The following is a 14,307-nucleotide window of genomic DNA, read 5'->3' on the forward strand; positions in this document are numbered from 1 at the left end:
ATAATTAGAGTGTGCTATCTCTGTCTATGTGTTCGGGTAGCATTGAAGGTAAGGGAGATTGAGCTGGTTGGGAATACATTTTTCAAAAGTATGGAGCACTAAGTTTGTGATGTAAGATGGCCTTGGGCTAAGATGGGACAGTAGGATGATGAATAAGCTTCCCTTGGAAAGTCACCAACCACCTTGGGGCTAAATTGGTCCAAGGTAGTAAACTAGAGATATAAAGACCACAGAATGTGGTCCATCCCCAAACAATTTCAATCAGTCTATCTTTCCTTCCCCCCCTTCTGTAAATACACATATACAGAGAAGATATAGATATATCCATGTGTATATATACACATATGTGTTTGTGCAAAGATACACAATACACACACACTATATATATATATGTATATATATATATATATATATATATAATGTGTGTGTGTTTATCAAGGAAAGAAGGAAGGAAAGAAGGAATATGTGTGTAGTATGGGGATGGCTAGATAGTGTTGTGAATAGAGCATCGGTCTTGAAGTCAGGAGGAACTGAGCTCAAATCTAGCCTCAGGCATTTAACACTTACTATCTGTGTGACTTAACCCCAATTGCCTTCCCTCTTCCCTCCTAACAAAACAAAAAAAAATGTATATTATTCAAAGATAAAAATAAGGGGGAGAGAGAAGGTTTGTGCTGCATGAATACCTGTACTCCTGGTACTGAACCTCATGCCATATATGGAGACTTCATTCACCTCCTCTGTAAGTATAAGCAAAATGCTACCTAGAAGTATAATATGCTACTAGATTAAAAAAAGCCTTTATTGCAAGTAATATTAGCAATGAATTTCTGGATCACTATAATTTTCTTTCACAAAGAATAAGCAATGAAAATAGTGGGCATTATTTGGGGGGCGGGGGGATTAATGTGCTCCCAGCTTAAAAATAAAACTTGTAAAACTCACTGGTTTCATTTGCACCTCGGTAATAGCAAAACTCATATGGTGCAATTTTACAATTCTATGAAAAAGTGAAGTGTGAACACTTAAAGCTTGGTTAAATAAAAGGCCAGGTAAGGACTCTATTAGAAAGTCAAGTAATCAAATTACTGAGGACATTGGCAAGAGATGCAGGCAGCTTGCTTTCAAGCATAACTCAACAGAAGCAATTCCTGATTCCAAAGAAAGCAAAATTATTTGTGAAAGTTACATATGATTTGCAGCACAGAGAAGTTCTGCATAGGGAATACAATTTTAAAGCCACTACGGAATTTTACCCTAGTTTTCAATTGGTCTAATGATGGCAAAAAAAAGAGGAGAATAAATTGCCAATTACTACAAAGAGGGTGATGCTTTAGATTCTCACCCATAGCAAGGAACCAGAGTATTACATTTTATATCTATAATTCCACTCTAATTGTAAAGCTCTAAAATACACTCTTACCATTCTATATGTTTTTCAAATTTAGCATAGCATACATGTATAAATATATAAATATATTTATGTGTGCATATGCATAGAAGAAATATATATATATATTTATGGAAGATTAATAATTCTTATTCCTGTATCATTCCCATTACAGAGTATAACAAATGCTCTTCTGCTTTTAACAGAATATTACACAATTGAAAGAAATTATTAAAGAACAGTGGCCTTCAAAAGAATTTCTACTACATGCCAAAAGCCTGAAGCATGAACGACATTGCATACATCAGTCTTCACAAAGAAGAAAATAATTTCTTTTCTCTCAGACGCTCTATGGACAGAGAAATACTAACGAATCTATTTTTACAAGTCAAAAAAATGGCTGGAAAACAATGGAAAGATGCCATCAAGTGGCTAAAGAAAGTATGCACTATGAAATTGATAGCAACCTGGATACAGTTCAAAGATACTACCATCTAGTGGTTAAAGTCAGAAATTATTTCAGACTCAGAAGGAAACAGGATCCATCAACTGTTTTGTCTCTATTTTCAGATTTTTGTCTTTGATAACTCTATTCCTGTCCATTGATCTTTATCACTAATATATTAACACTGTATTAATATTACCAATAACTTGCATAGAATTCTAATGAGAACCGGAATAGAATATAAAAGTATTCAATTTTGAGAACATCATGTATACTTCAAACATATGGAGACAGGATGATAAAAAAAAATTAGACAAGTAGTTAATTCAAATATATTTGGATGGACATTTAAAAATTTAGAATGAAGTATCACTTTTTGCAAAGTTTTAGACTAGAGTTTATAAAATATTAAATTCTATGATCATTTTATATTTTTCACAAAAACAATGGAAAGGTTATGTGGGGTGGTAGATAAAAAGCTGACATAATAGCCAGGGAAGATGCTGATTCAAATCTCATCTCTGACACATATTACCAGAAATTTAGAATATACCACCAACTGCTCTAACGTAAGATTTCAGGGCTATGTTAAAGGTTAAACATGTCCCAAGTCTGTTATAAAGTATGAGTAAACAACTTTCTTCAGTAGTAACATATAACCCTTTTCTGTGATATTTCATTTGTTCTTTGAATACTGGATAAAAGTTCCAAACTTTTATTTCCCTGAGTTCAAATCCTGTCTGACACTTACTAGCTTTGTGACTGCGGGGAAAATAACTTAACCTGTCATTCTGTTTCCTCATTTGAAAAATGAGCATAATAATAGCACTTCTCAGGGTAATTGTGAGAATCAAATGAGATTACTATATAAAGCCCTTTGTAAACTTTAAGGTGCTATATAAATCCAAATTATTATTATTTACTTCTGAATTTTGAGAAGTTTTGCAATTTAACAATATAAATTCTAATATAAATGAATTTGAAGTGCAGTTCTGATATTTCCTAAGGGTGTGAAATTGGGTATGTCACTTAAGATCCCTTGGCATCTGTTTCCTCAACAGTAAAATAAGGGAATTATATGATATGACATATTATACAACTCTCTTATCTCTATCTGTAAATTGTAAATATATAATACACATATATGCATGCATACATATATATCCACATATGTATCCATGTACATGCAGGTATATACATACTTGGTAAGAGCAAGGTTCAAAGAATTCGGAAGATACAGAGAAGGAACCTTTTCTCATCTTTAGAAGAAAAAAACCCAAGATGATCAGTAGGAGTCAGAGGAGCAAATGAAAAAATAGAAGAAGTAAAAGTAGGGGGATGGGAAAAAGAAGGTAAAAGAAGGAAAAAGAATGTGATAAAAGGAAGAAGGAGGCTGGGAGCAGAAAGGGGAATATATTGGGAGAGAGAGATTGGGAGAGAGAAAGGAAGAATGGAGAAAGAGAGGAGAGAGGAGAAAGAGAAAAGAGGGAGGAGGAGAAGAAGGGGAGAGAGAGAGAGAGGAAAGGACAAGGAAGGGCTAAGAAAAGGAAGAAGGAAGCAGGCAGGGAAAAGGAGAGAGAGAGAAAAAAAATAAGATAGGGAGGTGACCATTGAAAACCACCTCTTTCCCCTAACCAGTCCAGTCATTCTAAAGCAAGAAAAATCCCATCTTTCCCATATTTTTCTAAGAATATCTTTTAGGCAGTAATGTCTCCTCCTCCAAACACACATGTATGCCCTCCCTCAAGTATTTTTTCTCAGGTTTAGTCTAATTTGGGAATGTGATGGCTCTTCCCCTTAGTCTGGCAAAGAATTTCACAATATTAATCTATGTAACATACTCTTTAATTAAATATCTCTCAGCCGCTGCTGTCACTAACCATTCTGTCACTGGGGAGAAAAAATTCTTCCTTTCATATGCCCCAAAACTTTTCATGCCTCTACAAATTGTATATGTGTGTGTTCATAAACAAAGATTACTATTTAAAGAGGTTTCTCCATTAACTCTGACCTAGGGAATATACAAGGTATCATATAAAAACAAATCCTCAGATCTGGAAGGGACCTCAGAAGTCATCTAGTCTAGTAGTACCTGATAGGCATCCTGTTTACAAACCTCCAAACAAGAGGTTATCCAAATTATGCTTGAAATTTTTTAATATCATTACTACATTCAGAATTTTGTACCCAGGGAACCTAGCAGGCTCGTGGACTAGTCAGGAAGCTTGGTACTTCTGGTGAAGGTTTAGAAAGTAGTTGAATACAGAAAACCATGGACCTAAAGACATGAACTCTTGGGCTGGTTGGAGCATCTGGCATTCTGGGGAACAATTCAGAGCAGAAGAAAAAAAATCGACTAAGATTTTTCATTTTCTAAGCACTAATAAAGTACCTTTGTGTGCAGAGAATAATGAAAGGCACTGGGGTTTCAGGAAAAGACCTACCCTCATGAAGCTAATGCTCTAAGAGTGGAATGAGATAGAGATGAAGATAATTATAACAGAAGTTTCATTTGTCTAACAATAAACATTCAATCAATCAAAAAATATTTCACTAATTTATTCATTCAATAGATATCAGCAAAAATGGAGAGAATACTATTAAACTCACCTTGCAATTTTTTTTTTTAGGAACTCATTTATCTGCTAATATTCAAGTGGCCTTCTGAGACTTACACTTAGCTGCCTAGAGTGTTATTCTGCAATGCACCAATTCTCCTTCTTAGCTGCCCATAAAATTATGTTCAGGCAACACAACCAGCACCTTAGAAGTCAAATAACTAAGTCACATGGCTACAGCATTTTAAGCTTTAGAACTTGTTTTTCATAGTAATAGTGTGAAGTAGGTAAGATATGTATTCTTATCTCCAGATAAACAAATTAGTTGAGAGATGTTAAGGGACTTGCCCATAGTTATACAATTCATAAGTACGAAGGAAGAGTACTTAGAAAGCATCACATTGGTTAAAAACAAAAATCCAAATTAAGACAACCAAATAGGTTAAGACAAACGTGCTTAACAAAGCATGTTTAGCATAAAAAGAAAGTCAAATAGAGCAGCTTAATTTTTTTAAGGTCCACTGCCTAATTCTCTTTAGGTCCATCCAGATTTATTTTTCAGATTGTAGTAGATTGTTTACTTTTGCATGACTACATTCGCCATATCTCTTCTACTTATAAAAACATTGGAAAAGTTTAGATGGTCACAACATGTTCTCCTTACCTTGAACAAGAAAATCGTCAGAACCTTATACCTCCTAGGACAAAACACTCTATGAGCTGAGAACTTTATAAACATCTGTTGCTACAATTGCTTTGTTTTCTAAAATAAATGATCTATACCCCATGAGGTATAAGCAGTTAAATCAAAAGAAAGTTCTATTTATTCCTTCTCTTGATCTTTTTCCGAAAAGCTATTCTGTGACATTTTCAATAAAGGTTGCAGTCACTATGGATAATATTCTAAGCCTTTTTCTTTTGCTTAGTGTTATTTTTATTGTTGTTTTTCAGTTATGTCTAACTCTTTGTGACTCCAACTTTGGTTTTCTTGACAATGATATTGGAATGGTTTTCCATTTTATGTTGCCGCAAAACAGAAAATAGCTACGACAGGAAGTAAATATTAAATTAACAAATGCTCACTCAAATTGGAGAGATTTTCAAAAGTTAATAACAAAGATAGTTAACACATAATGCCTTCATTTTACGAAATGCTTCATACATATTAGTATCACGCATTTGAGCCCTACAACAGCCCCTTATTTTCCAAACTCCAAGCCCATCTATTTTTTTTTTGGTACTTCTCAAGGCTATTTATCTGTCTGTCTGTCTGTCTGTCTGTCTATCTATCTATCTATCTATCTATCTATCTATCATCTATCTATCTATCTATCTATCATCTATCTATCTATCTATTTATCTATCTATCTGTCTTTGGATACTATCTGCTATTTATGAGTGTGCTGTGTTAAAGTTTTTCTACCTAAAGTTCCAAAGTGTTTATTAGTAATCAACCAATCTAAAAGCATTTATTAAATTACTGCTGACTATGTGCCAGCTACTATAGTACGATCTGTGAATATAAAAATAAAAATGACAGCTCCTGCCTCAGGAAGCTTATGTTTTTCTTCCTTCTATGATTTCATTAAGGTATTACAGTTCTTTTTCATAGGTTGTCATAGTCAAATAATCACCAGGCATTTAGCCTCTTGGCATTCTTTTGGGGATGTTGGATGATTACGAAGTATGGATGTCCAATCTTCAGAAAACTGTAGGTCACCCAAAGGACAATGAAGAGACAGACACATGGTTGGAATGAATAGGTTGTAGCACATGTCTCTTGAAGTCATTTGTATCATACAAGAATGGGAAAGCAAAATGAAAAGCTCCTAAATTTAAACGTAAATTCAGTTCTCTTTTCCAATTTTGTTGTTCTTACTGTTCAGTCATTTTTCTAGAGATGTTCACATTGATAATGGGGTTGACACCCACATTGCCAGAGCTCAGTGTTTGGGAGGCTCTGAAGGAAAGTGTGGGAAAGAAGGGGTATTAGACTGACTACCAAACTGAAGGTCTACATAGCCATTGTGCTGACTTCATTGTTGTATTCCCGTGAAACTTGGACAGTCTACCAGCACCATGCCAGGAAAATGAATTGCTTCCATTTAATTGTCTTAGGAAGATTCTGAAGATCACCTGGTAGGATAAGATACAAGACACTGAGGTCCTTTCTCAAACTAAACTGTCAAACATTCAAACTCTGCTTCACAAAGCATAACTCCAATGGACTGGCCATGTTGTTCAAATGCCCAGCGTACACTTGCCTAAAAGCCTATTTTATGGAGAACTCACACAGGGCAAGTGCTCACATAGTGGTGATAGAAGAAGCAATACAAAGAACGTTGGAATTGATTGTGTGATGTGTGAACACGGGTACAAGACTGCCCAGCATGGCATGCCCTCATCAGAGAAATTGCTATACTCTATGAGTAAAGCGGAATGGAAGTAGCTCAAAAGAAACTTGAGATGCCCAAATGTAGAGAATCCACCCCAAAGATCCACATGGGCTACTTGTGCCCAACCTGTGGTGGGGATTCTGAGCTGTTATTGGTCTGATCAGCCACAGTCTGCTGCATTGGGCTACTTGTACCCAACCGGTGGTGGGGATTCTGAGCTCTTATTGGTCTGATCAGCCACAATCTGCTGCATTATAATGACTCTAACATAGGGATGTCATTTTGGTCCTCTTCTGGAAGGAAGGACAACAACCGTTTTCTTCATGACCCCATGGGGGATTTTCTTGGCAAAGAGAGTGGAGGAAACATTTATAAATGAGGCAAGCAGGTTTCAGTGACTCGGCCAGGGTCACACAGCTAATAAATTTCCAAAGTCAGATCTGTACTCAACAAGATGAGTCTTCCTGATTCCAGGTCACTCACTACCAAGTTGGCTTTCTCCCTCCCACCTCCACCCCCCAACACTCTTCAACACCCCCCCCAACCCTGCCAAATAGAACTGAAAAGAAATGCAGAGTTTTTTTATTTTCTTTTTTTCAAATTTTCTTAAATATGAGTGCTATCACAATTATATTTTCTTTCCCATTACATCTGAAAAAAGAAATGCAATTGTAATAGTATTCATATTGAAGAAAATTTTAAAGAAAAACATAAAAAAGAAGAAAAAACCTGTCAGTAAATCCAGAGTTTGGTTAAATAAACTATCTCTGTGTTATGTTCCCATGCTCCACCTCCATGATAAAAATTATGAGATTTTTTTTTTTTACACATAGTGATATTTCTGTTTAGGGTATTTTAGAAAAACTCACTTACTTAAAAATGTCCAAAAATTCTTAGAAAAATCTATACAGAGAATGGGTATTTCCTTTCTCACTGAATAGTTTAAATTGACTCGCAAGGTACTTTAACAAAGAACCGATCAGATGTCCACACAAATTTAAAAAACTCCTGCATTTTGAGCAAAAGATAAAGCACTAATTTCTTTAAAATCCAAGTCTAAGATTTATATTTTTTTCTGATAAGAATTAGAGAATTCATGGATTAAAAATCCCATGAGATAGAAAAGTAGGATGTTCCTTTTGGAAAGCCTGCCCTCTTATACTGATTTCAAATACTTTCAAAACTTTATTCACCACATCCCTTTCTTATATCTTTTGCAGGTAGCACCTTTCTTCTGGTTGTCCAAGTTCAAGAACTCATATACATCTATATCTCTTCCTTCTCCATCACCCCCTGTGTCCAATCAACCCAGTCTGGTTGACTCTACATCGATAATATATGTCATTATATGTGTGTGTGTGTATGTTCTCTTCTTTTCATTCACACAATCATCACCCTACTTGGGTCCCTCATCACTTCTTACCTGAACTACTGCAACAGCCTCCTAAGCAGTATCCTAGCCTCTTTTCTATCAGCTCTCCAAACCAACCTCCATATAGTTCTGAAGTTGATATTCCTAAAGAATAGGTCTGAGGGGTGGCCAGGTAGCACAGCGATTAAGAGAACCTGCCCCAGTGTTGGATGACCTGGGGATCGAATCCGGGCCCAGACACTTAGTACCCACCCAGAAATAACTGCTGTAAAACCTTGAGCAAGTTACTTAACCCCAATTGCTTAGGGGCAGTCAGGTGGCACAGTGAGTAAGAGCACTAGCCCCAGAGTCGGGATGACCCGGGGATCGAATCCGGGCTCAGATACTTAGCACCACACCCAGAAATAACTGGCCATGTAACCTTGAGCAAGTTACTTAACCCCAATTGCTTAAAAAAAAAGAATAGGTCTGGCATGTTACGTCCCTGCTCAAGAAACTCCAAAATACTTCCATCTTACCTCTAGAATAAAATGCTAATTCCTCAGTTGGTCTTTGAAAGTTCTATTATAAGCCTAGTCTACTTTTCCAAGCTGATTGAATACTACTTTTTTCCCCAAGCCACACATATGTTCCAGCCAAAATGGCTGGATTGCTGTATCCTGCACCAAACCTTCCATCTCTTGCCTCCATGCCTCTCCATGACTGAAATATATTGTCTTTTCACATCTGCCTAAAGAAAAATCCACATTTTAACCACCTCCAAATTCTCCATAACTAAATCTATGCTGTGGAAATCCAGACTTTGGACAATACTTTGGTACAGATGTGATGAATATTTAATTTCACAAGAAAATAAAAGGTTCAGAGGTGGGGAACCTGGTGACCTTGAGACCACACGTGGCTTTCTAGGTTCTCACATGTGGCCCTTTGACTGAAGTCAAACTTCACAGAACAAATCCCCTTAGTAAAATGATTTGTTCTGTGAAACTTGAATCAGTCAAAAGGCCATGCCCAAGGACCTAGAAGGCTACATGTGGCCTTGAGCCAGCTGATTCCCCACCCCTGGGTTAGAATATATCATGGATTATATCATATCATATATATATATATCATAGATTACATCATGTAATCATTAGATTATTTCAAATTTAGAATTGTAAGGGACCTCAGAGGTCTTCTAGTCAAATGTCCTCAAATGAAGAAATTCAAGGAGGTTAAGTGACTTCTCTAAAATCAGATACTAGAGACATGATTTGAACCCAGAGGCTTTGACTCCACAGGTAGTACACTTCTGGTAGATACTTTTAGGTCCAAGATCCTATGAAATATTATATGGTTTGCCTCCTTAATTACAGGGATGCACTGCTGACCTTGGGACCAGATTGTCAACTCCGATATCTATAGCTCTTCTGTCATTGTTCTACATGGTCTCCTCACTCTTTCCTCTCTTCTTTTTTCAGTACAAACCCAGGCCAAAAACTTGGGTTCTTGGCTTCCAGAATTTTTCCTGTTGCTGAAAACCTGTGATCTATTCTGATTTCACTGAGAATTCAGGCACTCTGTATATTGCTAATGCCCTGCAGTGAGAGGTAACTTAGCATTCTTGCTTCCTATCAGGTTAGGGAAATTGTCTGTCACACTTTACAAATAAACCCTGATGTAGTGAGGCCTGTCAGAATCCAACTTGAAGAGGCAATAAAAGAGGTAATCTAGTTCCTACTTGAAGAATGGCCTGTCAGTCACTATAAGTCATGACTAACCTCCACCATTTTCTGGCAAGTCTCCTCTAACATCACAGAGTAAGTGTGGGGAATCTCTTTTCCTTGGCTGGATTTTTATTAATCCCTTAGGATGATATTTCTGTGGTAAGCATAAGCTTATGCCCTGATAATGATGCTGGAAAAAAAGTTTCTGGGGCGGCTAGGTGGCGCAGTGAGTAAGAGCGCCGGCCCCAGCGTTGGGAGACCAGAGATCGCTTCTGGCCTCAGATACTTAACACCCACACAAAATAACTGCCCGTGTAACCTTGGGCAAGTTACTTAACCCCAGTTGCTTTAAAAAAAGTTTCTTTACCCTTGATGTAACAGGAGATAGAAATATCTTAAACAAATGTCAGATTTCCCCTCCCTTGACTCATCACCATTCCTTCAAATGTCTAGCCTTCATGGTTCCTTCCTTCACCTTTGCCAGAGCACCTGCTGTATAGTTTAGACAGACCACAAAGTGACTACCTTTTCAGGTACAAGGCTGTCATTCTGGTTAGTTTTCCCCTGGCACTAGGTACAAAACCCTTTGAGACAAGGACAACAATGACATTTATATACTGTTTTGAGGCTTGCATAGGGTTTTACTTCTTTCACCCGATCCTGATAACAGTCCTGTGTTGGAACACAGATTATATTTTCCTTCCATTTTGTATATGATGAAACTGAGATTCAGAATGGTTATTTCTTCATGGTCACACAATTAGTCATACGAGATTAGATTCAAAGCAAAGCAGCCCTGACTCTGATACTCTTCTCACTATATCACTATATCACACTACCTCTTTAGAAACGGTATCTTCATCATCACTACTATTATTATATCACTATCAGTAAACTTATTTATTTATTTTTGTAAGGTTCATATAATACTGCCAAATTTATACATGACTTTCTTTACCAAAACCCTTCAAGGAAGCTAAATATATTTATGATTTTAGTATTTCTTATTTCATTGCATTATAGCCCAACACAAATGTTCATTGTATCCTAGAGTTCACAATGGGTCCTCAAAGACCCAACATTTTCTATTAAGCTTTGAATATAGACCTAGCAATACATACATGAAGGATCAGCCTATCTAAATTTGGAGAACTGATTACTGGAATGTTAGACCTTGGGTGAACAATTTTGTGTGATCTCATGGACTTGACAATTCACAGAGTCTGCCTGTTAAGATATGGAAGGGTTGTGGTGTGATTTAATGAAGGGAATACAGCTATGACAGAAATTACAAAGACTTCTAAATCATGTTTTTACTAGATTTCTTCCTCTCCTATGCCTCTGAGGATCTTTATCTTCCCTTCAAGCCTCAGTTCAGTCATCTTCTGATTTCTAGACCATAGCATGACATCTAGGAAGGACAGGCTCCTGGCCAGAGATGGAGTATAAACAAAAACTTATTTGCTTCTTGAAAATCTAATCAAAAAGATTTGTAAACTGAAAAAGACAAGGAAAAGAATAAAATCCTTATGGATATATAACAAAGAAGATAATATGTAAAATAGCTATAATGTAGAATGAAAAATAACATGAGACAAACAGAAATTTCAAGAGACAAAAATCTAAGAAAGACAAAAATCTATAAATATATATACATATACATTACAAGAAATAAAGTAAATTTGAAGTCCTATTAGAAGAAGGTAAATTAGAATGCATAAGTATGCCTCAGAATCTGGTTGCATATACCTTTTCAAAAGAAACAGGATGGATACAAGTGGATGGTTAACAGGGCATATTAACAAGGTATACTTCCATGAAGAATCCAAGAACCAGGAGGTAGGAGTAATGGTGGAGAGCATTTGGGTATGGATCCTGGGAGGAAAAAATGGAACTTGGGGACAGAAAGAAGAAACAGTTGAGTTCAGTAAACAAATCAAACACTTGGCACAGAGGAAGGATACAGTAATGATAGGGGACTTCAATTATTCATAAATGTGGCAGAGCTCAGTTTCTCTGACTAAAGTGCAACAGCAAATACTTCTCAATTTGCCTTAATGATAATTGCATCTTTCAAAAGGAAGAAACAGTGAAGGGCAATTCTAGTACAGACCTGATTCTTACCAACAAAGAAGAACTAGCTTCTCAGACACAAATCATGAAAACCTTGAAAATAAGTGACCCCTCCTGCACAGCATTTGGGTTATCAGTCAAACAATAAACATTTATTAAGCACCTACTACATGCTAAGCATTGTGCTAAGCAATAGAAATAGGAATAAAAACTTTAAAATGGTGTGACTTGTATTCTAGATTTTGTGTGATGAAATTTCAAAGGGTTCAGGGGAAGGGTAAGTAACATCACATGAATTTAAATTTTACAACTTCAGAGGAACAAAGAAGCTCTCAAGAACGATATTCCATACACATAAAGGGGAACAATTTTGATAAGGAGGCAAAAGAGTTATTTGAAGAAATTTTAGTGGAACACAAGGAATTCACTCAAGTTAGTTTTTTTAAAGATATAAAAATGGACATGGGATAAGTAAGAGACAATGAATAGATAACTATTTCATGGTTATGAAAGAAAAGTGTAAAGAATGCTAAAGCACAGAATGAGTTAAGGATGCTGAAGGAAGTTAAACATAATAATAATAATAAAGCTTTCCCCCTTAAAAGAAGACCGAAGGAGGTATAGAGATGCTATTCAATATGTATGCACCAAGGATAAATAAAGAGAAGGTAAAGCAGCTAAATTCTTATTTTCTTTTTGTTTTCTCTACCAAGGAGAATGATCCTTGGACTGGAAAGAAATGAACAAATATGGGCTAATAAGGAATTGATGGCAAAGATGAGCAAAGTGATAGTAAGAGAGCATCTAACCAGGGGTGGCTAGTTTATGCAGTGAATAGAGCACTGGCCCTGGAGTCAGGAGTACCTGAGTTCAAATCCAGCCTCAGACACTTGACAAAAAAACTAGCCATGAGACCTCAGGCAAGTAACTTAACCCCAATTGCCCTTCAAAAAGCAAAAAGAGAGAGAGAGAGAGAGAGAGAGAGAGAGAGAGAGAGAGAGAGAGAGCGCATCTAACCACTCTCAATGAGTTCAAGTCCCCTGATCCAAATGAACTGCATCCTTAGGTCCTAAAAGAATTGGCAGGTCCTGAGTGAGCATTGTTAGTGATCTTTGTAGGGAGCAAGGTGGCAAGAAAGGATATAGTATTGAGCTTGGAGTCAGGAAGATCTGAGTTCAAATCCAGCTTTAGATAATAAGTATTAGCTATACAACCCTAGGCAAGTCACTTGACATCTGTTTGCTTCAGTCCCTCATCCATATCCATTTTATTATAATAGCACCTACCTCACAGGGTTGCTGCAAGGATCAAATGAGGTAATATCTATAAAGAATACTGTGCTGAATCTAATGGGATGAAATTTAACAAAGAAAAATGTTGTTAAAAAAAACCTTATACTTGGGTCTAAGAAATTAATGTCACAAGTAAGAAGTGAGAAAGGCATGATTAGACATTATCTTGAAATGAATGTCTATACTTCCTCTACAGTAAAATCCTGAAACAGTACTCAACAAACATGACAGTCAGATAAATTGGAGTAAGCTGGAGGCCTAGAAGAGGAGAGGTTAATTCTTCAAACCCTGAAAGATGAATAAAGCACAGCTCAAGCATAAAGTAATGAATGGGCTCTCATCACAGGCTGTTGATGATAAAAGGGACATGAAGAATGGAACAGCTAACCAACCAGAGGAAAAATGTATCATTTCTTGAAACAACACATCTAGGTTTCTAATGCTGTTGTAAAATAACTAATGATCACATCCTAACTGGAAATGCCCTATTCATCCCAGCTTTTACATCTCATAAAGCAAGGCTAAGAGTATAGCCGTTTTTATGATATTTAACCTAAGAGTGCCTTAGTTTCTCCTGTCATGTCCCAAGTGCCCATATTCTTTAGTTTTCCAATATTTCCACCATGTGAAAATAAAACAGGTATCTATACCAACATGAAGAAGCGTGTGTCCCTGGTTATTGAACCAGTAATAACAGGGAAGTCTAAAACAGAGGAGATATAAAATATCTTTCAGTGAGTGATGACATACATACAAATAGGGAAAGGTAGATAAGCATAAATTAGCCTGGATTCTTATATCAGGAGTATCAGTAAACTGAGAGAAAAGAATGGAAAAAAATTGGAAAGAATGGTGGCTAGGTGACACAGTGAGTAAGAGCCCCGGCCCCAGAGTCGGGATGACCTGGGATCGAATCTGGGCTCTGATACTTAGCACCACACCCAGAAATAACTGGCCGTGTAACCTTGAGCAAGTTACTTAACCCCAATTGCTTTAAAAAAAAATTGGAAAGAATGGTGGCTAGGTGACACAGTGAGTAAGAGCACCGGCCCCAGAGTCGGGATGACCTGGGATC

The sequence above is a fragment of the Petaurus breviceps genome, unplaced genomic scaffold, assembly GCF_028583685.1.
Source record: "Petaurus breviceps papuanus isolate PSGF00001 unplaced genomic scaffold, PetGlider_PUasm1.0 118, whole genome shotgun sequence".
Lineage (NCBI taxonomy): Eukaryota > Metazoa > Chordata > Mammalia > Diprotodontia > Petauridae > Petaurus > Petaurus breviceps.